At 50.8% G+C, this 24,536-nt stretch overlaps 1 protein-coding gene across 1 annotated transcript in view; it reads left to right on the top strand.

Annotated features, from left to right (window-relative positions):
* The first annotated feature begins 1,327 nt into the window (after positions 1 to 1,327).
* The window catches only part of SMOX (spermine oxidase), a 73,736-nt gene continuing 50,527 nt past the window's right edge, over positions 1,328 to 24,536 (top strand). Inside the window, exons 1-2 of the mRNA XM_040555341.1 lie at positions 1,328 to 1,406; positions 5,815 to 5,924. The gene's annotated coding sequence lies outside the window, so the exon portion shown is untranslated. The remainder of the gene's footprint in view (positions 1,407 to 5,814; positions 5,925 to 24,536) is intronic.

Raw genomic sequence — 24,536 nt, 5'->3', positions numbered from 1 at the left:
TGCTGGAGGCAGTGGCTGTGAGCATCCCATAGCAGCGTGTGAGAAGGAAGCAGCCCAGAAGCTGCACTGTGCCCCAAGACCTTTATTCACCCCCCCCCTCCAGGTGAGCTTGGTGGTAGCCACCTCTCCAGTACTTCTACTAGAGTAGAGATTTGGCACCTGCCGTGATAAGGACACGCTCCCAACACAAAATCTTTGGAAGTGATGGAGTGGAAGGACCAGCATCACCACGTGCCCCTCTCGTAGGCTGTGTGCAGGCAGGGCAGTGATTGATGCGCTCTCCGTGCTGGCGGTGGGGGAGGCTCGTTTCATTTGGGTTCCCTTTAGCAGCCAGGGTAAATCTGGCTGTTATCAGGGATAATGAATGTTGCTAAGCAACACGTGATCCCAAATCGGCTCCATCAACCCTGTGGGTTGGTGAGGGAGAAGACAAAAGGCTTGTGAGCAGGGATGTGAGCAGGGAAAATCAGCCCCTGGTGAGGAGGTGGAGGACAGCACCAGCCCCAGTCACCCTGGGGACAAGCCTGTCCCTGTCCCCATGCCCACTGGGGAACAGGGGGAGCCCTGGGCTGGCCGTGCTGAGGTCCCCAGGGATGCCCTGCCCTGGGAGCTGCCAGCCCCTGCCCTCCTGGCTGGCTGGAGCTCCACTGTTATCATCTCTGGTGCTAAAAGCCAGAGGCACCAACGTCAGCGCGGAGCTAGCTGATATCCAGAGGGGTTTTCCCGGGGAAGGATAACACAGGAATTGGCCTCTCCTGCTTTTTCCACTCCCCTCGGATAAGAAAGCTGCCTCTCCTTGTTGCCGTAAGCTCACAGCAGATGCGGGATGAGCACAAGGGGTCACACACGTGTCCCTGGGCTCCTCCATGAGCCCGAGCTGTTTCCTGCCCTGCCCTGCCGGTATCTCTTCAAGCTCCTGGCTGATGTCCTTGAGACCTCACCATCAGCCTGTGTCATTGCAGCAGAGATGTCACCGTGCTCATCGACTCCTTCCCACGCAGATGTTAGGCAGGAGGGAGCGTGGTTTGAGCCTCTTCATCCCCACCCTGCTGCTGACTCCCTTTCTCCATGCCCTTCCTGCTCAAACACCTTCACTCCTGGGCTGTCTCATCACATGCATGCGGCTGGGGCCAGACGAGGCCAAGCCAAACCCAACGGCTGCGGTGGTTTTAGCTGAGAGGAGCAAAGCAGGCACCAGCTCAGCCATGGGGGCTGTCCCCAGAGCCATCAAGGGGCCAGGAACTCTCACGCTGGAATAAAGAACAGAAGGGAATATCACAATGCTCCGTGTGCTGGCCCAGCCCTGCCATGGAGACAGCCCAGAGGTTCTGGAGCAGAGAAAGGTGCAGAGAAGGGCAGCGAGGCAGGCAAAGGCATGGAGTGATATTCCCCTAAGGAACAGCCGGGTGAGCACGTGTTGGCTTCCAAGAGGTGGCTGTGGGAAGACACGAGGGTGGTCTAGAAAGCCAGGAGTTGTCTTGGGGGGGGGGGGGGGGGGAAGGGGGGGGGCACATTTTTAATGCACAGTAGGTGAGCTCTTACACTCTGAGCCAACGCAGTGTGTTGCTGCAAATGCAGAATGAGATTTTCCCCCGTGGTTTCTTTGTGCCTGGGTTAACTTCTTACCCACATCTGCATCGACAAGGGGATGAGACAAGGGACAAGTGAGATGGGTGGTGGCCACTAGAGGGTGGCCATCCCCTAGCTGGCCTTGGGGACAGTGCCCTCCTGGGGCAGCTCTCCGCCTTGGGGACCTCCTTGGGGTAAAAAGATAAAAACGTGGGAGTCCAGGAGGTCAGGTAGTTGTCTAGGCAGGGCCAAGAGTAACGTCCCAGCTGTGTGCCCTACACCAATCTCCTGATTCTCTCAAGGGGGACGTAGAAATGCAACCACCAGCAGCCCCAGGCTAAGGCACTGTATGGGCTGTCCCTGGGGGCCCCAAATCAGCTCTGCCCTTGGTGCCTCCCCCTGCAGCTGGCCGCAGGTCCCCCCAGCACCCCCTTGCCCCCCCAGCTCTCCCGCTGCGGATATCTGATGATAAAGCCGGTTTCCTCGTTCGTCCTCCCCCCGTTTTGGCTCTGCACGGGAGCTCGCTGTTCTCTTCCAAGGAGACTTTGGCACACAGCACATTTCTTCCTTCCCCTCCAGCAGCCCCCTTCCTGCCCCGGCACTGCCGCGGCCAGACCTGTCCCTGCTCCGTCACCCCGTGCCCCCTCCTGCTTTGGCTCTCCCTTTGCTTTAACCTCCCACCAGCTTCTGGTTCTCCTCCTCCTCGCAGCCCAAACACAATTTTAATCTTTCCCATCTGAAACAACTCTCCTTCAGCTCCGGTTTCCTCTCCGGCTCGGTCCGATTGCCACTTCTGTGCGCGCGCTGTGCCAAGCCCCGGATCGTGCCTTCGCTAAAACCTTGGCCGGGGTCTGACAAGTCCTCGTGGATTTTGGGTTGTGCCCAGCACAGCTAATCGCTTCCTCCTGTGCTGTCCTCGTGCCTTTTCTCCGAGCCTGAGGACAGCGCCGTGTCTGCTGACACGGTGAATTTGTCCCTCCTTGCTTACGTACTTCTTCTTCTGCCAGACCTGGGTGTTGGTGCTGTGCCTGAAAATATTGCTGATGCTCCCTGTGCTCTGCCCTTCCCGCTGCTCCCCATGGTTGCGGGGCTCAGCCACGGCCCTTGGCATCTTCATCACTTTGATGGAGATCTGCCTCTGTACTGGGCAGCTGTCCCCTGCTTCTCCTCAGCCCACGGTGCCTGCAGCCTTCTTGCTCTGCTTCCAGATATGTGCCTCCATCCCACACCATCCCTTCAAAGAGAGGAGGTCAGAATTTCCTTTAAACATCCTTGTTCTCCTTCGGGTAACTCCTTAAAACACCGCAGTGCTGTGATAGCTGCAAAATGAAGTGGTTGGGAAGACCAACACCGCCTCTCTTCTTTCTGTTTTGTTCACATTGCTGTCTACTGATGGTCTCTGAGCATACACACCTGAGTGCTAGGCTTTAGGGCAGAGGTTTGCCATGCCCTGGGTTGGGGTTTGAGTGAGCCTGGGTTATGGACTCTAATTTCAGCATCTCTTTTGCTGGAGTTGTGATACCGGCAGAAACGTGCCTGGTTCCCTGGGACGCTGGAGGCAGGCAGAGCTGCCTGGAGTGGACATGGAGGTGCAGGATGGAGGTGCAGACAGAGGGATGTTTGCAGGGCAGGCAGGCTATTCTGGCAGCCAGCACCAGCTGCCCACAGCCAGGACCTGCTGGAGGTTTTGTTCTTCAGCCTGAGCCTCTTCAGGGCTCAGCTGTGTTCATCAGAAGGGCTGTCCGTGTTTGCACGCCCCCAGCACATCGCAGTCCCATGCTCTGACCAGCCCTTTGGGGGCTCTGACCACAACAAAGAAGCAGGGACGGGCATGAAAGTCTCACAGCAGCTCGGGAAGGTTGTGATTTCTGTGATCAGAAGCAGAAAATACTCAACAAATCCTCTTACACTTCCCACCTCCCCGGGCCGTGGGCTGGGATCAAAAGGAGCCTGATTTGCTCGGCAGTGCTTCCAGCGCCTCCTGCCTCGGCTGTCAGAGCTTCCTCGTGTGCCAGTGTTTGTAAGGCGATCCCGGGCAGGGTCCTCTCTCTGCTGACTTTGCAGACGCCAGCAGGCACGGATGTTTGCCTGTGATATGCTCGTGTGAGATTTGCTGTGCCCTGCCCCACCTCTTCCTCAGCAGCTTGGGAGCTGGAAATGGTTTGCCCGGCACCTGGGGTAGCACAGGTGGAGAGGGAGAGGGGAGAGGTTCACGGATGATGGTCCCTGCATGCCTTTATCAGCACCCTGGACCTTTGTCACCCTGGAGGAATTCATGGAAGAATTCACGGAGGAGGCATGTCCTCGTGGGAAGGGGTCTCAGCTGCTCCTGGTCTCTTTTAGGGAGCATCCGAAATGTGGCTTGCTTGCCTCAGAAGGAAAGTGAAGTTGGAAAAGACTCAGGTGAGGACACCAGGAGGCTCAAAAAACTCTTTAGTGGCCACCTGTCACTTAGTAGATGAGGACTCATCAGGATGGAAGGGAGACATCTGAGAAGGGCCATGGCAGAGGAGAATAAATCACTCAGTGGTATGGGAAGGGTGGGCAGGGAGAGTATGTCCACCACCTCTGCCTGCACAAGAATTACAGGGCAGCAGCTGAAACCAGCAAAACTCAAAACAAACAAGAGGAGGTGGTTCTCCCAAGGTGTAATTAAGCTGTGGAACTCCTTGCAACAGGATGTTGCAGATGTTGAAAATGTACGGCGGTTTGTAAGGCAATTAGATAAATTCATGGAAGAAAAATTCACTATGGGTAATTAAGTATGAAAACACTCTCCATGGCACAGGAAGTCTGGAAGCCACAAATTGTTGGAGGCTGAGTGGGTATTTTGGGGCAGTATTGCGAAGTGTTGGCTGTATTCTGACACTCTCCTCTAGACACCCGCTCCTGGCCATGGCCAAAACTGAGGCACCAGGTTGAAAGGAGCTTGGTGGCCTTTCTTACAGTCTCACGTTTTCCTGCCTAAATACTGGGGGGGTAGGTTAGGGCCACCGACACTTTTTAGGTCCCAGGACTTGTGAGGATGCTGTGGTGGTATACCGTGGGAGTTTCTCCTCTCTGTTGGTGGATATGATGTTAAAATTAATTAACTTGTGAGGCCTTGTGTGGGTAGGGCATAAGTCACTTCTATAGAGAACATACGTCAAATGGCTTAGAAACTGTTGGTACCATCCCTGCGTGCTTTATCTTCCTCCCTTTCATGGCTTGTTGGGCTCTCCAAACCACGAAATCTCTCTGGGTTCAGTGGGAACGGGCATGGCGTAGACAGGTCTAATTGTACTTATATGAGATTTCAGACACCTGCTGGTTGTGATGAACGTACTGTTTTTACTGTTTTCCTGGTCCTGATCCACAAGAAAAAATCTCAGCAAGGCTTAGACCAAACTTTGTTATTTCTTTGCAGCTTTGAACAAAGAAACGTTTTACATTTCACTTGTTTCACAGCCAAGACGTGTAAGAAAAGCGGTCACTGCCCCTTTTCCCAGCCTCATGGGGACCAGGATCATCAGGCAGACCATGCAGTGTCAATGTAAAGTGTCAAACAGCGTCAAACAGTGTCAAAGATGGTGTGAAGCCACTTGTGCTTGAAATGGAAAGGAGCAGCCCTCGTCAGCATCCAGGTTCCCCAGGGATGTTTTTTAGGGGATGCCTTTACCTGGTCTCCAAATGCAGCTCTTACAGCCGAGTCTAAGAAAGTGCCTATCCTCCAGAGCCAATTAGATGCAATCCTCTTCCCTGAAATTATTTCTTCCCCATCTGAAGCAAAGCTTCAGTGAGCTTGCAGACAACTCCATCACGATGAACACCCAGCTCCGTGGCATTATTAGCCCACCAGACTCTTGCCTCTTTACAGGGTGACTCCTCCAGGGGCTGAAAGCTATATGGGAATCTGTGGGGATGGAAATCACCACCCTCGTTTAAAGACACGACCAAAGCAAGCTGGGCTGTTAAATGTGCCATGTGTGATCCACGTTAACCCAGTTCAGCTTGGGGACCTTTAGATGAGCACGTTCCCCTTGGCTACCAGTGGGTGACCTGTTGGGGCAAGGAAAGGTCCTCCTGCCTGGGAACCTCCAGGCTGCTGAGCCTCCCCATGTGGAGCCTTGCTCTTCTCCTGTTCCGACAGATCACAAGGGAAAGGAGAAGTCACGATGCTGGCACTCACTGTTTTGACGGCCACAACTCCCTGCTTTGCTTAGCAACAAATTAACATCGGCTTCCCCGTCTGGCTTCCCTCTGCAGGCTACGGTGGACGTTTCCTGCCAGAAGGAGCCCAGGACAAGCAGAAGCCTGCAGCTGGCTGACAAGTGGCCTGCCCAGAGCTGAAAGTGAGAGGTGACTTTGCCATCGAGGTAAGGCATGAGGCTGGCTGGTTGTCCTCGCGACAGCTCTTGCTGATTTGCAGTGAGGGTCTGAGGGCTGCAGGTGAGGGTGCAAAAGACGGACTGAGATTTGGAGGGGAAGAAGAAGTTTTCTCAGTCCTTGGTGTCCACACCCCAGGCAATGTCATCTCACTGAGCCTCGGTGTTGTCTGTGAGCATCATCACTGAAGCTGTAGCTGGACAGCGTTGGAGGTTGTCCCCAGAGGCCAGTCCCAAGCATCCCACTGGGACCCCCCAGCTTCAGATCAATGGGGACTCCTGCCCATTGGGTTGACATCGAAACACTTAGATTCAGCTCTTACCTTCACTTTTACCTTCCTAACAGCTAAAAAGCGAGCATTTCTACTCAAAACTCTCACTGCTCAGGTCAGAAACACCTGCAAGTTCCCAACTCATTAACCTTTGATGCAGGGTTGTGTGGGAGATGCTCACTGCAAAGGAGGCATCAATTAGCCTGTTACAAGCTAAACGACATCACTGGGATTCAGAAGTGTGAAGGTTATAGGCCACATATTAAGCTATCTAAAACCAGCTGGAAATTTGGAATAGCTGCAGGTTGCAGCACACAGGGCTGCAGGTAATGTACGATAAAGCTGAGCTCCCAGGAGCTAAGGAGGAGGGCTGACCCCGGGTACAGAGCTGTGGGTTTTTAAGTGCCCAAGTACCAGTTTCACTAAGTAGCATAAAAAACTCTTAGGTTGGAGGTTTGTCTGCTTTGGCAGGAGAGGGACACCATGAGCTGACCACTTGGAGTCCAGGATCCAACACTGCTCATAGCTTGGTTTCCCTTTAGCATGGATAAGGTGTCCTGCCAGCCTGAGCTGGGCCAGTGCATTCTCTTACTACGAGTTAAACCCTCCCTTGAGTTCACTCTGTTTAAGCCATGCCACATGCTCAATGCCCATGCAGGGCATTTTGGGTCAAATGACTGAAAAAATCCTACTTCCTCTGGTGGGACCCCATTTTCTTATTGGTTATTAAGATAAGTAGATGGATTGACAGCAGTGGTCTTTGCAGGGTGGGAAGGACTCTCACATATTCTGAAAATATGGCCCAAAGGCTGGCATGGTTAGCAGTTCTCACCTTTGCTACACGTAGCAGTCACGTAGTGTGGGGACAGTCCCACACTACGTGACTGCTCTCTTGTCCCCGGCTCTGCTGCAGGGAGGGGATGGGTCTGTCGAGCTGCCTTTTCTGCTCCTCGCTGACCATCTCTGGGGGCGTTCAGCCTCCTCAGCTGCTGGTCCAGCTAGCCAAAGTCACTCCAAACATGGGGCTGCCCCTCCTGACCTTTCCAGCTTTTCCCTGAACCTTTGTGCTCGTGCTGCTCTGATATAAAGCTTAACCGTCCCTACTACAGAAGGTAGCAGGAAGGCTTCAGCAACAGATAACCAGGAACATGAATTTGGGTAGATACGCTTCATTGTGGTAGGCACTAATTTGTACTTGAGTGCCAAGACTTTCCATTGGGATTAATTTCCCTTACTTTTGTCTGTATGACAGTCAGGTATTGAATCTAAACGTTGCCCAGGCTCCTTCAGAGGCCAGTTCCCCAACCAAAAAGAGGATGGAAAGGACCATTACTTGCCATCACATACTGCAGGAATACACTTTGCTGTGCTTGAGCTTTTGCTGGGCCAGAGCCTCTCTGCCCGAAGCTGCTGCAGTCTGAGTACCACTTCCCTGCTCCAGCCATGGGCTGCATGGAGAAGGTCTTCTTGCAGTGTGTGTTTCAGCCACAGCTGGCCGAAAATTGGTCCGGGTTTGTCCGTGACGAGATGGAGGGGGAGGAAGAGGGCTTTTCTCCTTCAGCCCCCTCACCCCTGGGACTGCTGCCTGTGCCTCCATCTCCAGCTGCTGAGCCCAAGCAGCAGCCAAAGGTCACAGTCTCAGTCCTCAAATGCCTCAAAAGAGGAAGTGCTGTACATGCTGAAACTGACTTCTTGACTAAAATAATTTAAAAAAAGCAAGACAAACACCACAGCTGGTTTAAATAGTCTGACCTCGAGTAACATGGGCTCACCAGCTCTAAGTGCAAGGTAAATGCCGTGTTTAGGACTAGGGAAGTGACTGCAGGAGGGAAGGGTCTTTCAGGAGAGGTGAGGGCAGACCCCTGGCTGCCTAGGCCAGGTGTATCTCCATGCCACGTGGTGTTACGACCAGCGGTGGTGTGTAGGTGCCCTGCAGAACATCTACGTGCCCCCCATGTGCATCTCAGGACCCCTGGGACACCACGCTAGTGAGTCGTGACACAATCCTTACAAGGTCTATGAACTTAAAAAAAGAGTCCATTTTGTGCATAAAGGCATCACAGAGGAGACTCAGAGGAAGCCCTATTCAGAGTGGGCATGGTCAGTCTGTTCCAGGCGAGTATTTCTGAGGGGTGAAGACAAGAGACGCCAGCATCTAGCCTGGAGACCACAGACCGCTTCCCGGAGAGGGTGGCTTTGGCAGCAGGGAGATAGTTCGAGTTAATTAGATCATTTGAAGCTTGCTGAAAGGCCGTGAAGGATTTATTTCATCTTTTGTAATGAAAAGTCTGCGGCCTTGTTTCACAGAGCAAAACCAAAGGTCTAAGCCCTTGAGAAAGTACCTTCGCTCAACAAACGTGACTGGCCATATGGATAACTGACCCAAGGAGAGGGTGAAACAGGGTAATTGACTGCTCTGGCTTGGTTTTGGTTTGGGGTTTCTGTGTGTTGGGAGCAGTGGGAGCACCGACATTTCCCAGTGGGAGAATGGGAAGGGTCCCTGACTGTCTTCCCAGCCACCACTGCTTTTGGTTTAGAGGTGCTCATAGATGGTATGAGTGGATATCAAAGTGCAGTTGGCCATGAGTCTCCTGAAACAGGAGACAAAACAAAACAAAGAAACAACCTGCATAAAAAGGCCTGGGGACCCTGGTGGACAGCAAGCAGAAGACTGGCCAGCTGCATGCTCCTGCAGTGCTAAACCACAAATAATGCCACATCAGCAAGAGAGCAGGCTGAGGGAAGTGATTATTTCCTTCTGCTCAGCACTCGTGAGACACATCCAGCTACTGGGCCCTGTTTTGGCCTCTCCAGTACAGGAGAGGCATAGACGTTCTGGACTAGGCCTGGTGAAGGCCTTGGAGGTGGTTGAGGAGTACAGGAGATACAAGGAGAGGCAGATAGGGTGTTGTCTGCAGAGGGGTAGGGCGACTCGTTATCTTCTTGCTGTTGACAAATAGGTAATGGAAAGGTGTAGAGAAGATAGAGGAGATATCTTGGAGGTGGACAGTGGAAGGACAACATGCAATGGGCACAAGTTGCAACATGGGAGATTAGATGTGAGGAATAAGTTCTGCCCCATGAGGGTGGACAAACAAGGGAGCAGGGGGCTGGAGAAGTAGTGGCATCTCCACCCTTGGAGATATTCAGAACTTAGATGGAGAAGGCCCTGAGCACCCTGAGCTAATAACCCTGCTGTGGGCAAGGGGCTGGACCAGAGACCCCCCAGAGGTACCTTCCAACCTGAAATGCTTGGTGATTATAAGGCACGTGAATATATGTGTATGTAGATGGTGTGTGTAGGCAGACACCTCGGGGTGTTTAGTATGTGATCTGAGATGCCTCCTGCAGTTATCCTTAATTCAGGATGTGAAGGAGTGAGTAGTTATGGCTCCTGGGACAGCATCCCAAAGAGAAGAGAGAAATTCTCTTCTTGTCTTGACACTCCCTTAATGCTCCTTTACAGTTTTGCATTGTTCCCTCGTTTTGACTAACCTAAAATCTGAAATGCTGTCGTGTCCCTCCTGGGCCCCTTGAATTGGGTCACCAGCCTATTCAAGCACGAGTTCCTGTCTGGCACCGTGGCTCGGGGATCTGGAGAGGGGTGGCGTGAGGGAGGTGGTTGCAGTCACTCTCAGCTCCTCCATCCTCTGCAGCAGCAGCAGGGGTAGCAAGCCTGGCTCTCCTGGACTCAAGCTCCACTCCTTTGTCTCATCTCCAAGCCTTTCATCTCCTGAGGGAAGGCACCAACCCTCTGTCTTATAAGAATCAAAGTTCCTTTCTTCCTCTGCTGCCAAAAAGCCCTGAGCCTGCTCTGACTGCAAGGCACCGTGCAACACCCCAAGAAGGATCCTCTGCATTTTAATCTGCCAACTTGACAACCTCCTCCCATTGGCACCAAATGCTCTTCCAAGCCCATGAAATCCTCCGCAATCAGGGTAGAGATGGCTGATTCTTTTGTGCAGGGAGCCAGGCCCCTTCCTCCCTTGGGAAATGCTGGTTTTTGGGGAGTCACCAATAGCAGCCTGGATCCGTCTGCAGGATGGCTCCTGGGGTTATCAGACATAATTAGGTGTCCGTCCGTAACTGCCCCGTTTGTTTTGTCAATATGCATGGCTCAGCTTCTTGGTGGAGTTTGTGGTCACGGCGCTGCAGGACAGTGCTGCTGAGCGTGTTCCCGTATGTGGGGAAGTGATACAGACACAGACACAGACACAGACACAGATTTCTAGGTTGGAAGAGACCTCAAGATCATCGAGTCCAACCTCCGACCTAACACTAAGCACTCCACTAAACCATATCGCTAAGATAAACTTAAGAAAACTGGCGAGCTGAGCCTGCAGACTTCTCAGGAACTTCACTGTTATGATATCACCTATAAAGTCACGAAGAACTTCTAACTGTGAGAATAACCTTTCTTTTTCTGCCTTGACTACCACATCTGTCAACGCCTGCAACAAATGAGGTGAGGATCTGCAGAGGAAAATTGCTTTCGCTCTGCACAGCAGGGCTACCGAGGCCAACACACAGTGCAGGAGTTCTGCAGGAGAGGAAGAACCTGTGCATCGACCACCTTAAAGGCGTTATTTCCAGGCTTCAACCAGCTGATGGCTGTGAGTCAAGGTCCCCTCACCTGTGCTTCATCTCTATCCATGAAACCATTGGCTAGACTTGCTAATCCTCGGCCCTGAGACCAGGAAAAAGTGGATTTCTCCTACAGATTAGCAGTGTAGCTTGGTGGGACTATATCTCATGGGCAGGCACGGCTAGCAGATGAGTTTGAAGGGTTCTGGGCTGCCACGGTGCGAACGTTGTCAGCACTAGAAATTCCTGGGAAATGCCACATTTCATCTGTGTCCTCGCTGGCTACAGAAATATGTATTTCCCCTTCCAAATGGAAATCTCATAACATTTTCATCTGAGGCCGTGCCAAGTCCAACTGCTTCCAGACTCGTATGTGGACCCCAGGACCCAGCAGCGCTGACTGAAGAGCTGTGATTGTTGCCAATTTTAAAGCTGCTATCCCAAAGCGATGAGAGCTCTGCTGGTTTCAGATGGTGGCTGCAGGGATTTCTAGGGGTAAAAGAAGGAGCCATGACCTCAGGCAACCCAACTGGATTTAGGTTTTCCGAGGCTGTTCATCTTGATGGGTCCATGGGCCGCCTGGCTGATGGGACAGTGAAGTTCCCCAAAAGAGAGTCCAACATCCCAGAGATAACATGAGCAGGGATTGCACCTGTAATGAGCTGCTCCAGAGCCACGAACTACCAAGCTTATCCCAATACATGACCAGGATCTATCAGAAAATAATTTGGAGAAGTTTTGAGCTCATTGAGTCCTCTGGCTGGATAACCTGGGGACCTGACTGCAAATCCACAAGCCTGGCTCCCTGGAGGTATGGACGAGTGGGTTTGTAAGGAGCTCGTCACAGCATCACACGAACTAGCAGCCAGGTTCCCCGTGGAAATTCATCTCGTCTAGTGGAAATATCTCCCTGCCTGGGCTCCATCAGAGGTTCACTGAATGCAATGCGTTTTATGTGAAACGTTCAGTGTTCCACGCGACTGCACGTTCTGATGGGAAAAAAATGTTGCTCTGGAAAATTCCCAAGCAGCTTGCCTGGCCCTGCGTGGCGTGAAGCAGGCCTGGGAGCAGGGCGATGTTGAGAAAGGCGGCTGCGTCACACCATCCGTCCCGTCTCCTGGGTGTAACCTCGCCCCAGACCTGACTAACCTGTCGCTCTTGGCTGCAGGCGCTGGCTTTCTGCCCCTGCTCTCGTCTCCACAGTCTCTACCGAGCTTGTTCCCAAGGCTCTCTGCCACGGGGATAGCTGTACCTCGGTCTCCTAAGGAAGCACACCTTCCATGAACACCCTATGGGCTTCACCATACGTTTGGAAGAGACGAGTGGTTTCATCTTGTCCTTCCCTACTTCCACTTCTTGAGGCGTTTGACCAACTTCCATCGGATTTCATGGTAGGAGAGTCATGAAGATAAAGATTTTTTTCAAATGTGCAGTCAGCTTGTAGCAGAGTCCAAGCACAAGGCACAAATCCACGTGAAGTCATTGGGTTTTAGTGACTGCTGCATTTTGAGCTATTCATTCTTGCTCCCCTCCTGCCTTTCTCTTGGTAGGGTGAGGCTGAGGTGGGTAAGGAGGCCCACAGCCTCCAGCCAGGGCTGGAAGAAGGATGCTGCAGAGTTTTTTTGCACCCTGTGTGGTGTCCTTAGTAGCTGAGTCAAGCAGGGTCCCTTCTCTTTCTCTGGGGATGTTGCCCAGCAGAGCAGAGAAGAGCCCTGGTGACAACTGCCTAGGAAGCTGACCTCCACGTTCTGCTTCGGCCTCCCAAACCCGCTGTGGTTCTGGAGCATTACAAAAGCAGAAGTTCACGTTTGATGTTAACGAAGCCAGCCAGAAGCCTCCGCTGTGCAAACAGCAAACTTTCCCGTTTAAAATTCGTGCTGCCTGCGCTCCTCGAGGGACGGCTTGGAGGCACCAGGAGCAATCGCTCACACACTCCAAGTTGTAAGTCAGTCCTTCCCCTTCTCTTCCCCACAAACATGGCATTTGGCTGAAGTTTTACATTTATCTGCCGCCTCAGCATAAAGCACTGAGCTGAAGGACTGGAAAATTCAAGGGAGTTTTGTGTGTATGTGGCATCATGAAAACTGTTTTTCTTCTCTAACTGTGTAACTGCAAGGCTGAGCTTCAGGAGGGATGATGAAGATCAGGAGACTCCTGATGACAAGGTGTGAGCTGGCAATGCCCCCTGTCCTAAAAACATCTCAGGTGGATAAAAGGCATCAGCACAGAAACGACGTGTTCTGGCATCTGGTAAAAAGTGAATTCTGAATTGAGTTCTGGCATCCAGACTCCGTCCTGGTTGTAAAGCGGCCACAGTTACCCCCAAAAGTAAGGCTCCTGTGTTGTCTGCAGCTGCCCAGGAGGCCTGGGACAAGCTCCAGGACTCCCTTCCTGCAGGAATACCATTATTTTGGGATGGGATACATGAGGTGGCTCTGCTCTGCTGGGGTGCGGGGTCTGAGCTCTGCTCTCAGCTGCAGCCCTGGAGTGGTGCAGCAAGGAGCGCTTTCAGCCCTGTGCGGGCAGCCGTGGGTGCAGTCGGGGAATATCTCTGCCCCTGCTCCTTTCACTGCTGGAGGCAGCAGACTCCAGCCCCGCGGGGCCGTGGCTTTCCTTGGCTCGTTTGTTTTGCTCTGCAGCTCTTCATTGGATGCTGCACTAGGCAGATTGTTCTGCCCTCCGAGACCGCTTTTTTTGGAGACACGGCACATCTGCTCCTCGTGCTCCTGGTTTTGAATGGCAGCCCCCTCCCCAGCTGCCAAAATCTTCGGCTTCCTGCCAGTGCCAGGCTTTCACAACCTCTCGGACGTGGGGAAGGGTGACAATGTACAGGGTGGCTGCTGCACTAACTAGGGTTCAGGGTGCTGTGCACCCACTCCACGCGTGCGGCTGTGGTGCGAAGCTGACATGGAGTCAGAGCTGGTCCCTTGGACGAGCTGGGTGAGAGCCAGAGGGGGCCGGGGCTGTTTGGAGACAAGCGAGGATGCCGGACATCTGGGCTGACCTGGAGAAAGGATTTCCAGAGAAGATCTGAGTGTGCAAGGCGGTGACATCTCTGCAATGGCCCAGCCTTGTCCTGGAGAAGGCAACGTGGGGGTTGGCACTGCCTGAATCTGAAACCAAAGCAGAGCAAGGAGAGGTGTAAGGAGGAGCCACAAAGGAGTTTGAAAGGGCAATCTGTGAAGAACAGCATGATTAAGGCCTGATCCAGCTGATAAACAGCACCTCTGGGAGTGACCAGCACCAAGCCCAGGTGTCAGTGGCACTTGACCACCGAGAACTCAGTTTCTTGTCGAGTTGGTTTGACTGGACAGGGAGAGCCAGTGGCGGAGGGAAGGCAACAGGGTGCTCTCGCATCCCTGACCCACGTCTGAAGCAGAATGGAGACCTCTATCTGATGAGAAGTGCTTTAATTACAAAAAGGGCTGCCCAGCTCGGTGTTACCAAGCTGGTCAGTGGGGTTGCAGCAGTGCTTGCCATGGGGCGGACACCGGGTGAGGGATGTGGACTTATCCCTGCTTGGGGCTGATGGGGGGGATCCCACCGGGGAGGGCAGAGAGTGATCATGGAGCAGCAGAGACCGAGAAAGGCAGCGTGCTCTGCTCCATGGTGGCTGCCAGAGCTCACCAAGGCCACCTGGCACGGTTTGGGTCCTTCCACTTGTTGCTAGCAAGGACCTTGGGGACCTCACTTTGTCCCATATCACCAACTGGCTGCAGGGCTCTGCTGGTCGTATGGGACAAAGCCTGGCTAGGAGCCTGGAGCTACTTTGTCGTGATTCAGGAGCACTCTCTGACGTGTGAGATTGACTAAAAATTAAGCATGTGTTTCAAATTACCCATGTACAGCGAGGAGAGAGTTCGGCACCTGGTCACATCCCAAACTCACAGCTCGATCCTGTGAAATAAAGGATTATTGGCACACATGGAGGTGTGCCAGCAGACTGGCCACCAAGCTTGTGAAAAGGTCTCTGTCAGGTGCCCCATTCCATTGGGATCCCAGGGGAAAAAAAAACAAAACAAAACAAAAACAAAACAAAAACAAACAAACAAACAAAAAAAAAAAACAGAAGTCCTTCAACTTTGCAACAGACAGAAGGAACAGACCGAAAGGGCTTTCTCAGAGTCCTTCCAGCCTCCTAATGGTTAGCCATATATATACATATATAAATGGAAAAAATAACTATTAGCCATATATATATATATTAATGGAAAAAAACTTCCTGTGCAGGCAATTGATCTGATGTTTCTTGGTGAGCCAGGATAATTAGATCATCGTAGCTATACGCTGCGAAGCGCTCTTGCTATTACAAATAAAGGTCAAACACAAGACACTTCCTGCTACTTTTGCTGACACGTGGCTGCCATTTAATGATTCATAATCTCTACACACAGCTTGGCAAACAGAGGGGGATTTTTTTATAGGCGCTGTTTTCCACTCGTGCAAGCACAACAAAGGATTTAAAGGGACCTGCTCCCACCCCTGGGCACCAGCAGCTGGAGGTAGCTCGGACACGTAGGGATGCTGTCTCCAGGGTGAACCACGCACCGGAGGGGCTCTTCCTCCTTGTAGGAGGCTGAAAAAAAGTTGAAAGTTATGGCTGTTTGTGCTTTTTTATACGGTTTTGCTTCTGCGTATCGCATTGCCTGGTGAAACTGGACGGGCGCTGATAGCGCCGAGCGGCAGCGGGGGAAGGCAGGCGCTGGGAGATAAGAGAACCTGGTGGTGTTTGTATGGGCTTGGGGTGGTCTTCTGCCCCTCAGGCTGTGAGATGAGTTTAATTACACCACCTGGGCGGTCATAGGGAAAAACTGTACGTGAACTTTCTGCGTAGGGTCTGTTCTGGGGTTTGCTCAGCACCTCGGTAGCAGGGATCCCACGGTAGCCCTTAGGTACAGCAGCAATAGGAAAAGGTGAAAAGGACCCTTTGCTTTTAGGAAAACAGCTGGGCTTAATGTCCTTGTAACATCAAACAGTCACTTTTATTTCCAAAGATTTATGTTTAAGTTGAGTAGGATCACAGTTATTTTGAGACAACTTTTCTCCTTTTGTGTGGAAAGTATTGGCAGGATTCAGACACGTGGAACATCAGGACACTGAGAGCTGCTGGAGATTTGGGTATTTGGCCTGAACACAGAAAAGAGGAACGGCTTTTTCAATACACTCTTACCATTTCTCAGGCTGCATCACCCCTCATTTCAGTTTTTTAAATGACCTGATAGGAGACCTTTCTGATGGGAGCTGGGCTGGGACGTACGACCCGGGTTGCGTGTCTGTGAGCAAGTAATTCCACAAGCCCATGAAGGACCATCCTTCACCTTTGATGTTTGGCCCCTTTCATTTCCTTTTGGTAACTTTTTTTTTTTTTTTCCCCATGGAAAGTTCAGGGAAATGGTTTGAATTCTGTAGCTCGAGTGAATTCCTCTCTCGGTTGGGTGTTTGCATCCCAGCCCAGCGTAGACTTTCCACTGTGCCGGGCACCACCTGGAGGTGCGGTAAGAGCCAGCGTGGGCAGCTGAATGGAACGGGACAGAGAGAGCTGCCTGGGGAAGCGAGATCTGGGGCGGGCACCCAAATGGGAGACCTGCCACCCATGGCCCTGAATCACACTGATTTTGTCATTTTGTAAGGCTTTCTGGTGAGGAAGAGACTCCTCGCCACATGGGTCACCAGCCACCGCTGGCACCCAGGAGCAGTGAATCACCGGTGCTGTTTGTGGAGCTGAGTCACTTGCACGGACAGAGACAGAGACCTTTTCACAGAAATTGTTCCTCCGTGAGCTTTTTAAAACTCCAGCAAGTCTGTAAAAAAATCCAGGCCTCTTCTTGGTAGCCTTTCTGAGACGGTGGTGGTGCCTGCAAAGTGTATTGCTCAGCTGTGTATCGCCTCCTCCTGAGGATTTATCCGTGGCTGTGCCCGGGTGCAGAATGACCTGAGGTTTCCAGCTGGCAGAACAAAGCCAGGGGATCGTGTTTGTCGGCTGTTTGCTCAGTGTCCCGGTAACAGGACATGGGGCACCTGGAAACTTTGGCATGCAGAACTTGTATTTCATTATTTTTTTTTTTCTAAAGAAACTGAGAAAAAGAAAAAAAAAAAAGCTTTATTTTTTTTCCTTTTTTTAAACAAAAAACAAATTGTATAAGGGAGACAGAAATTATTGTCGGGAGGCCAAACTGTCACCTGCTTGCTTGTAAACTGTTTGAATATGGGCTCAGGGGAGATAAGTGAAAGCTGAATGTGGTTTTAGGTTCTGGAGAAGCACTTGAGGGACTTCTTGAAAATCCTGAGTGCCAGGGATGGGGCGGTGAGCGTCCCAGCCAACACGAGACCAAGGTGCCAGCACATGATATTCCTGGGGTACGGGCTCCAAGAAAACCAAAGGACATGAGTCCTCGAGCACTGGCTGGCTGAGCTTTCTTGCTGAAGGCTCTTGTGGGCACTGCGAGCCTCAAGAGGAGAATGGGGAAAGGGTTTGGAGGAGAGAGCTGCTGGGATTTACTAACAGCCAAATCCCATCGGGCTCAGCAGGTCATAAGCTCAGACGTGCCCCAGCACTGCCAGCAAACAGCCTGGATGCTCAGCTTTGCCTTTCATTTCTTCTCCCAGTCCCATCCCAACCAAACCTGGACCCAACAAAGCAATTTTCCAAGCTGGACAGACCCTGGGCCAGAATAACGCGGCTGGTTTTAGGCTCTTTGTATGTCCCTAAGCATCAGGCAGCCAGCCTAACATTTTGACTGAGATTTTTGACGGCTTGCTATTACAAATTCCCTTCTGTTTCTCTCCCAGCAGCACTGGGTAATTTTACCAGTTCTTGTTATGTCTTGTTTCGCCCTTCCTTTGTGGTCTGGGACCAGAAGGCTGTTTTCCAAAAATTGGATTTGGGTGCCAGCCTCCTGCCGGTGCCGGTCACCAGCTCTGCCCACCTTCCTGCAGTGTGCTGTCCTCCTTGCCCACCTCAGAGCCAAACAAATTCTGTCCTTTTGGGAATTACATCCTAGTGATCTGAATGTCACAGCAGGCTGCCTGCTTTAACACAGGAAACATTTGTGCCTGCTATTTAAGAGAAATAAGTCACTCATGTTTCCCTGGGAACCAGCCTGTCAGTCGGGCTTGCTTGACTCCCCTGTTATTAAAATAAAATGTGAAAGTGTAAATGGATACGTTGCAAGTTGTGGAAGGGTAAAATGCGATCTGGATATGTTTCGTATCCAAAATATGTACCCTTACGTAAAGAAGGAGCTAAATCTGAGTGCTTTTTCAGATGATTTAGGTGCGTCGTTATGCTTTCAGATTACTTTTGGGGCTGTATCTTCATGCACAGAACTTGGAGGCCGTCTGTAACGAAATCCCAGTGGCTCAGCAGTTGTTGCATTATGTCTGTGTGCAGGTTATACAAAACGCTTGCTCCCCAGGCCCCTCGGCACTAGTTCCTTCTGCTGCCCGTGGGTGCACGGAGGCTGTATTTCCTTCTCTGTTCTACTCCTTAGCCTATTTTTTGGAGCTTTTCTCTTCACCCCAGGAGAACCTTTGCTCCCGACTTTGCCCTCCTGACTTTGCTCCTGACTTTTAAGGCTTACCGTCCAGACCTGCGTCTTTTAAAGACTGCAGGTTACCCGCGGGGCAAGCTATTTTTAGGGAAGGCAGTACCAGGACGGCCCGTTGCACTTGGCAGCGTACATGTGCGGCAGACAAAGGCAGCCTCTGTCCCAGACGGCTTGCAACCCCGGCGTGGTGAGGAGCCGAGACAGGCACGGGCAGACAGCGAGGCTCAGCAGACAACAGGACCCTTCCTGGGATGTTCCTGCCCTGGATGAGGCGCAGGAGGAGACGCAGGGCTGAGCAGGATGGAAACGGTGGCGAGGGCAGGAGGACTCGGCGGACTGCTCGCTGGCTTGTGCAGGTATCTGCCCTCGGCCTTTAAAGGGGGAGCATCCAAAGCAGAGAACCTGGCAGTGCTGCTGCCACCTGGTCAAAGCTAAATATCAAAAATGAGACCTGTAGGATTTGTTTGCGTTTTTTCCGCTGTTCTCACTGCAGTTGCTATTGCTTGTGCCTCCCTCTGCTACCTGCTGTGAGATGCTCTCCGGCAGGCGCCGCGTTGTTATCACCAGCAGAGCCTCCTCCCAGATTTCCACATTCAATCCTCTTCCTTTGCGCCCGCCAAATTTTCATTTCCTGGACTCTCGGTGTTCAGAATAGCTCCAGTGATCACAGTTTCATGCAAGCGAGGCTGAATTGGTTGCAAAGTAGAGTTGAGGTCTGTAACTGCTTCCGTAAGAAGGCACAGAGCTAGGACTCTCCCAGAGATTACTTAAGAAGGATTTTCCAGAGGAGTACAATATCATGAAAGGCTTGGAGACAAGTCAACATTTGCTGTGTTATCCAAAAACATGAGGTCATTGAATGAAGCTAGCAAGCTCTGAGCAAACCAAAGGTGTTTGGTTTAATACCAATAAAAGATACGGTTCACCATGTCGCTAACACCATAAAAGATATGGTTCCTTGGTGGAGCTCTTTGCTGCAGGGTCTCAGGTTGGTAAATAAGGAGACATGAGCACAGACAGGCTCATGAAAGCAAGTTCCTAAGAAGGATTCTAAATACATAGAAAATATATCTATATTATGAAGTCCCTGAGCAGAAAATAACTGGGAGCAGAGAGAGGCGAGTCTTATTCTTCCCCATGTGGAGGCAGTATACTGTCCTGGACAGACTTTTGTTCTCACCCAGGACAATTGTTCTGTTCCCTGCCAGCCCCATTTTTCTGCCTCTTTCTTTTCCCTTTTTTTCTTTTTTTTTTCTTTTTCATTTTTCTTTATTTTTTTCAAAAATTTCACACCCTCTGGTGTGGCTGGGGTACTGCTGTCCTTCCCGGTGTCTCCTGAAAATAACTTTCTCTGGGATTGCTGAGAGACGTAGCATGATGCGAGGGAAAAGAGTGTATAATCAAAGCCTGAAATGCAGAAGCGTGGCTCACCCAACGATGGTGGGGACTGAAGGCACAGGAAGGATGCATCTCATATGTATCCCCCTTTGGTATGCACACACAACCCTCTGGCTGTCCTGGGATGTCTCACAGGACTTGTGCAGCCCACATAAGGCAGAGCAGTCATGCAGGCTGCCTTCTGGATGCCCCAGATGTTGTGTACGAGGAGGCAGTGGGAGACATCCCAGCTGTCGGACAGCCCCTGGCTGGCACACAAATGTGCGAGCTCGTGCGGGTGTCTGTGCGTAGGGGACAGTGCTGTCTTTTAGCCTGTTTTCTGGCTGCGCTCCTGCAGAAGTACTTCCAATTTCCCTAGCAGAAATGAAACCGAAGGGTTACTTCAGCTAGGAGAACTCGCAGAAGTGGAATCGTACGGGATTTTTAAAGTTAATCAGAACGAAGTGGTATGAACAGATACTTGGGACTTGGAGCTTGAGAGATGCAAGCTAGGAATAGCGACGCATCGCTGGCATTCAGTGCACGCTCACTGCAACCATTTATCGAGGATTACAATGGAGATTGCACAGAGATTACTTCTGCCGTTGTTGAGATCAGATGCGTTTCTCAGCAGCTAGATTCTTCCAAGAAACTGTGTAGATAAGCGTTAGAGACAGTAGCTGTCAGGTTATTAGAAGAAATTATTGTTTGAGCTGTATCGTCCTGGAAATCACCTTCTTAGAAGGGAATAAAGAAGAAAAAACCCTTTCATTTCAAGGGAATTTCAGGAGTTGTCCTTCTCACCTGGGCTTGTTTTGTTTCTCGCTGTAAAGGTGAGCTGGATGGTTATTCTGGATTGTTGGTCGTAGCGGGGACATATTTATGATGGATCTCCCTGTCAGCTTGTCAAACGATGACTGAGCAGCAGACGTCACGATTATTCACTGCTCTGAATTTCTGTAGCTATGCTGGAATGACTGGAAGGTCACAGGGCTTTTTAGCAAAGGGCAGGCTCTCTGAAGCAGCTTTTGAAAATGACTGTAGCCAGAATATTCTTTCAAAGGGAGGCTGCGGGGCTTTCAGATCCCCTTTGTAGTCTTGGTAAAACCTTTTATTGAATTATTATCAGGGGATTGCGAGGAGAAGGGGAAAAACATTCACAAGAAGTGATGCTGTTTGATCTTTGCTCTTCCCCGTTGTGTTTATGATCAGCGGCCTTTCTTCGGCTGAAACATCTAGCGGGATTTTTTATTTATATTAACATGTTTCTCTCTCCTGTGCCACATGTGGTTTTGCTTTTTCTCCTGGGAATGTGTGTTTTTGTGTGCCCATTGCAGTGTCCCTCAACTGGGTGAATGAATCCTGGAAATTCCGTATTACGTGTGGATGGAAAGATAATAAAGGATTAAATCTGAGCCCCATCGGTGAGTTTGCTTTGCCTGCTTTGCCTGGAGCAGGTAAAATGGATTAGTCCCTCCGTAGTAAACAAACTGTGCGGAGGATGGAAAAGTCAGCTGGGCTGTTTGGAATTGCTGTAATGTAATTATTTAACACAGGCATTTCCAAACTGTGCTTAGTGTACTGCTTGGGGGAGCACAAGCTGCTCTGCCATCGTGTGTTGCCCAGCCCTGATCAGGGAACCTTGGAAGCCAAAGGCAGCACCCAGCTTCCCTTACGATAACGATTCCTTGATTAGAAAATCAGAAAAGCCCTGTTCTACGCTACATATATTTGCCTATGAGTTAAATGGGGACATCAGTGCACGAGTGGATCCCTCAAAGGCATGAGCAGGTGCCAAACTTGTGTTTCACCAACCTTTTTAAATCTGTGGATAAAAAAAAAACACGCTGTGTGAGGATGGTAAGAGGAGAAGGTTTTTTATATTGAACGTCAGGAATGCAGCGTTTTGGAGCACTGAGGAGTACTGAGTGCTGCCTGCTTTTCATCTCCCCTCCTGCTCTCTTTTACAGGCAGCTGGATCTTTATTTTTCCTAGAAAAGCTTTGTGCCATGCTTGATCCTCACCTCGCCTGACAGTTCTAGGAATGTGGCATTATGTTGCTCAAGGGGAATCTGGAGGACAGTCGCTTGATGGCTTTGCATCATTATTTTGCTTGGCTGAACAAAAAGGATCAATCCAGCCAAGAGATCCCCTTGACAAGACTTCAAACACCCCCAAACCCAGAAGGACGGGTTAGTACAGTGTCCAGGTACCCCTCCAGGCCCACTGTGATCTGTTCTGATTAGTTTGCTATCCTCCTTCCCCCTTTGAAAGTGTGTGTGTGGACCTGAGCTATTTCTGGCCATCCCCGGAGCCTTGCTGTAGCGCAGAAAAAAACCTTCCAGAAAGAGACCCTCCAGGCAATACCCTTCTCCTACTTTATGTGGATTAGTTCTGTGGCTTGCAGCTCTTGGCAGCCTCCTCAGGTGTGTTGCACAAGGAGATATTTCTCCCTAGCTTTTGGGTTATGCTCTACGGACTTTCATCATTCACTTCGCATTTCATTCGTGAACCTGCAGCTCATGGGTTCTTCCCGGGAAAGATGCCTTATTTACCTTGAAGGCCAGCTGTTCGCAGACCACAAGCTAAGAAAAGTAAATTTCAGAGGCACAAAACGTCCTTGTTTTATGATTTCATCAAATTTCAAAGGAACTGCTGTATGAATCAGCCATACATCATCCATACCTATTAACCCTTCTTTCTTAATGCACCAAACACTGCATTAAAGATGTGCTTGCAATACATTTTATCTTTATTTTCCCACAGGTAATTGCATTTCTGTGCATCCTCAAAATGTCTTGCGAACATGTCGAGGGCTTTCGAGCTGGCTGGGCTCTGTTGCCAAATTTAAACTGGAGAACGAGGGTAGAGCCCAGGGGACCCCAGCTACTCCGAGCTTTCTAGATTTAGTTCAAATCCTTCAAATTGCAGCCAAGTGAGCTGAAAGCTAGTGCAGTCCTGGAACATGGTTGTTTATTTGCTACAGAGGAAATAGAAGTGCCATTCAGCAGGAATTGGCTCGCCAGCTTTCCCAGCTGCTGGATGACTAGCATCTCTCATGGGTCAGCTTCTCTGTGGGAACAGGGAGCACCGGTCTGTTCTTCACCGTGGCTTCTCTTTGGCTATGAAGAGACACAGCTCTGGTAGGAGACAGCCCCCCAGGGCAGGTATTGCTCTGACGAAATCCTGGCTTCCTCCCCGTCCCCTCCAGAGAGGCAGCTCCAACCTGGACCATCAAACTGACCCTATTTCCTCACCATCTCGGACTCTGTCCGGTCCTGTGGGAGAGGCTGCTCTTTCTAGCCAACATAATCCACCTCATTGCCAATACTTCTCTTTCCAGATATAGCTGGTTTAAACAGGGATATGGCTCACTTCCCTAAAGTCCTTTAATTTGCAAAGCTCTGCTTCCATCTGTAGGCTTGGTGGAGACCCTGTGCCATGGGGCATGAACAAGGGCAGAGCTTCTCCATCAGCACCCAGTGTGGGTGTGCAGGCTGGGGACAGCCATCTTTTGGGCTTGCAGGCTCAGAAATCACATTTCAAATGTAAGTAAACAGCCTATGGCCATGGGATGCCCATTGTCCTTCACTGGCTGTCAAATACTACCAAAGTTTCCACATCTGGGTGCTTTAAGATGCTTTGCAGATGTCAGCTACAGATATCAGTACGGGCAGTGATAAGAATGCAAGGTCTGGAAGGAAAGGGCCCACATACAACCACTGTACACATGAAATGGAAAAGTTTGCACAGTTCCTATTTAATATTTGATTGAAGCTGGAAAACCCAGGTCCCATGTTATTGCTGCTTTTTTTCTCCAGATGTTTTGGCTGTGTGCAGGTGTGAACCTCAGGCAGTCAGATGAATGGTGTATAAACCTTAAAATGCTCGGAGGCAACGTGCAGACATGACCGTTCCCATCCAAGACAATCTGTTCTTAAGACCTCCTCTGCCATGCAGCCAGCATTTGATGGGGACACCGTGGGACACCCAAGCGGTTCAGCTCTACCGGGGGATCCTCACCCTGTATGTTACACATTCTTCATTCCTTCCTGTAAACTTTTTTCAGAGAGGGACTCTAATTTAATAAAAATGTGCTGTTTACAGGGCTGATGCTTGGAGACAGACTTTTACCATATAGCTGCAGCTGCACGACACACATCAAATTCAGAAGCAGGAGAGCCCTGTCACCGGGTGGGCTGTTATGGGGCTCTGAATGCTGCCTTCTGGCTTGTTAAACCCTAATGAGGTGTTCACTTTCCCCTACCTTTGGGACAGGTCTGTATCATCAAGGTCTGAGCCCTGAGGGTAGTTTTTAGGATATCTATCTTGCAGCAGCCTCGATGGTATCTCTGAGGGGCGCTGTGGGTTAATGTTGATTCCCAGCGCAGTCCTTTACCCAGGTACCGGGCTTGTCCTAAAGGAGCACACAGAGATTTATTAGGCCCAGGGCTTTGACTTTTCAAAGCAATTTGCAGCATGGGGGTGTAGGTTGCAATAAATTTGAGACCGATGCGAATTTTCTTGGCCTGTGCAAGCTGCTCGATGCTTTCAAGGGAAGTCACGTAGTCGTGTTTTGGCAGGTAGGGACGGTGCTTTAGTTCCTCTGGGTTTGTTTCCAGGCTGAGTTCTGTTTGTATTTGAATGTCAGAAAGCTTCAGAAAGTTTATTTATTTTTTTATTTATATTTATGCTGTGCAGGAATGAGATAGGAAGGCTTGTCCAGGTGGAAGTGTGGCACTTTGGAGAGCGATAATTGGGGCTAACTGGGGAGATCTGGGGAAAGCGGTGCTTCCAGGTTGGCAGGAGGGACTGGACGCGAT

This window comes from Cygnus olor, chromosome 4 (genome assembly GCF_009769625.2).
Source record: "Cygnus olor isolate bCygOlo1 chromosome 4, bCygOlo1.pri.v2, whole genome shotgun sequence".
Classification (NCBI taxonomy): Eukaryota; Metazoa; Chordata; class Aves; order Anseriformes; family Anatidae; genus Cygnus; species Cygnus olor.
Note: the sequence above shows the minus strand (reverse complement) of the source record. Positions and strands in the feature narration are given on the sequence as shown.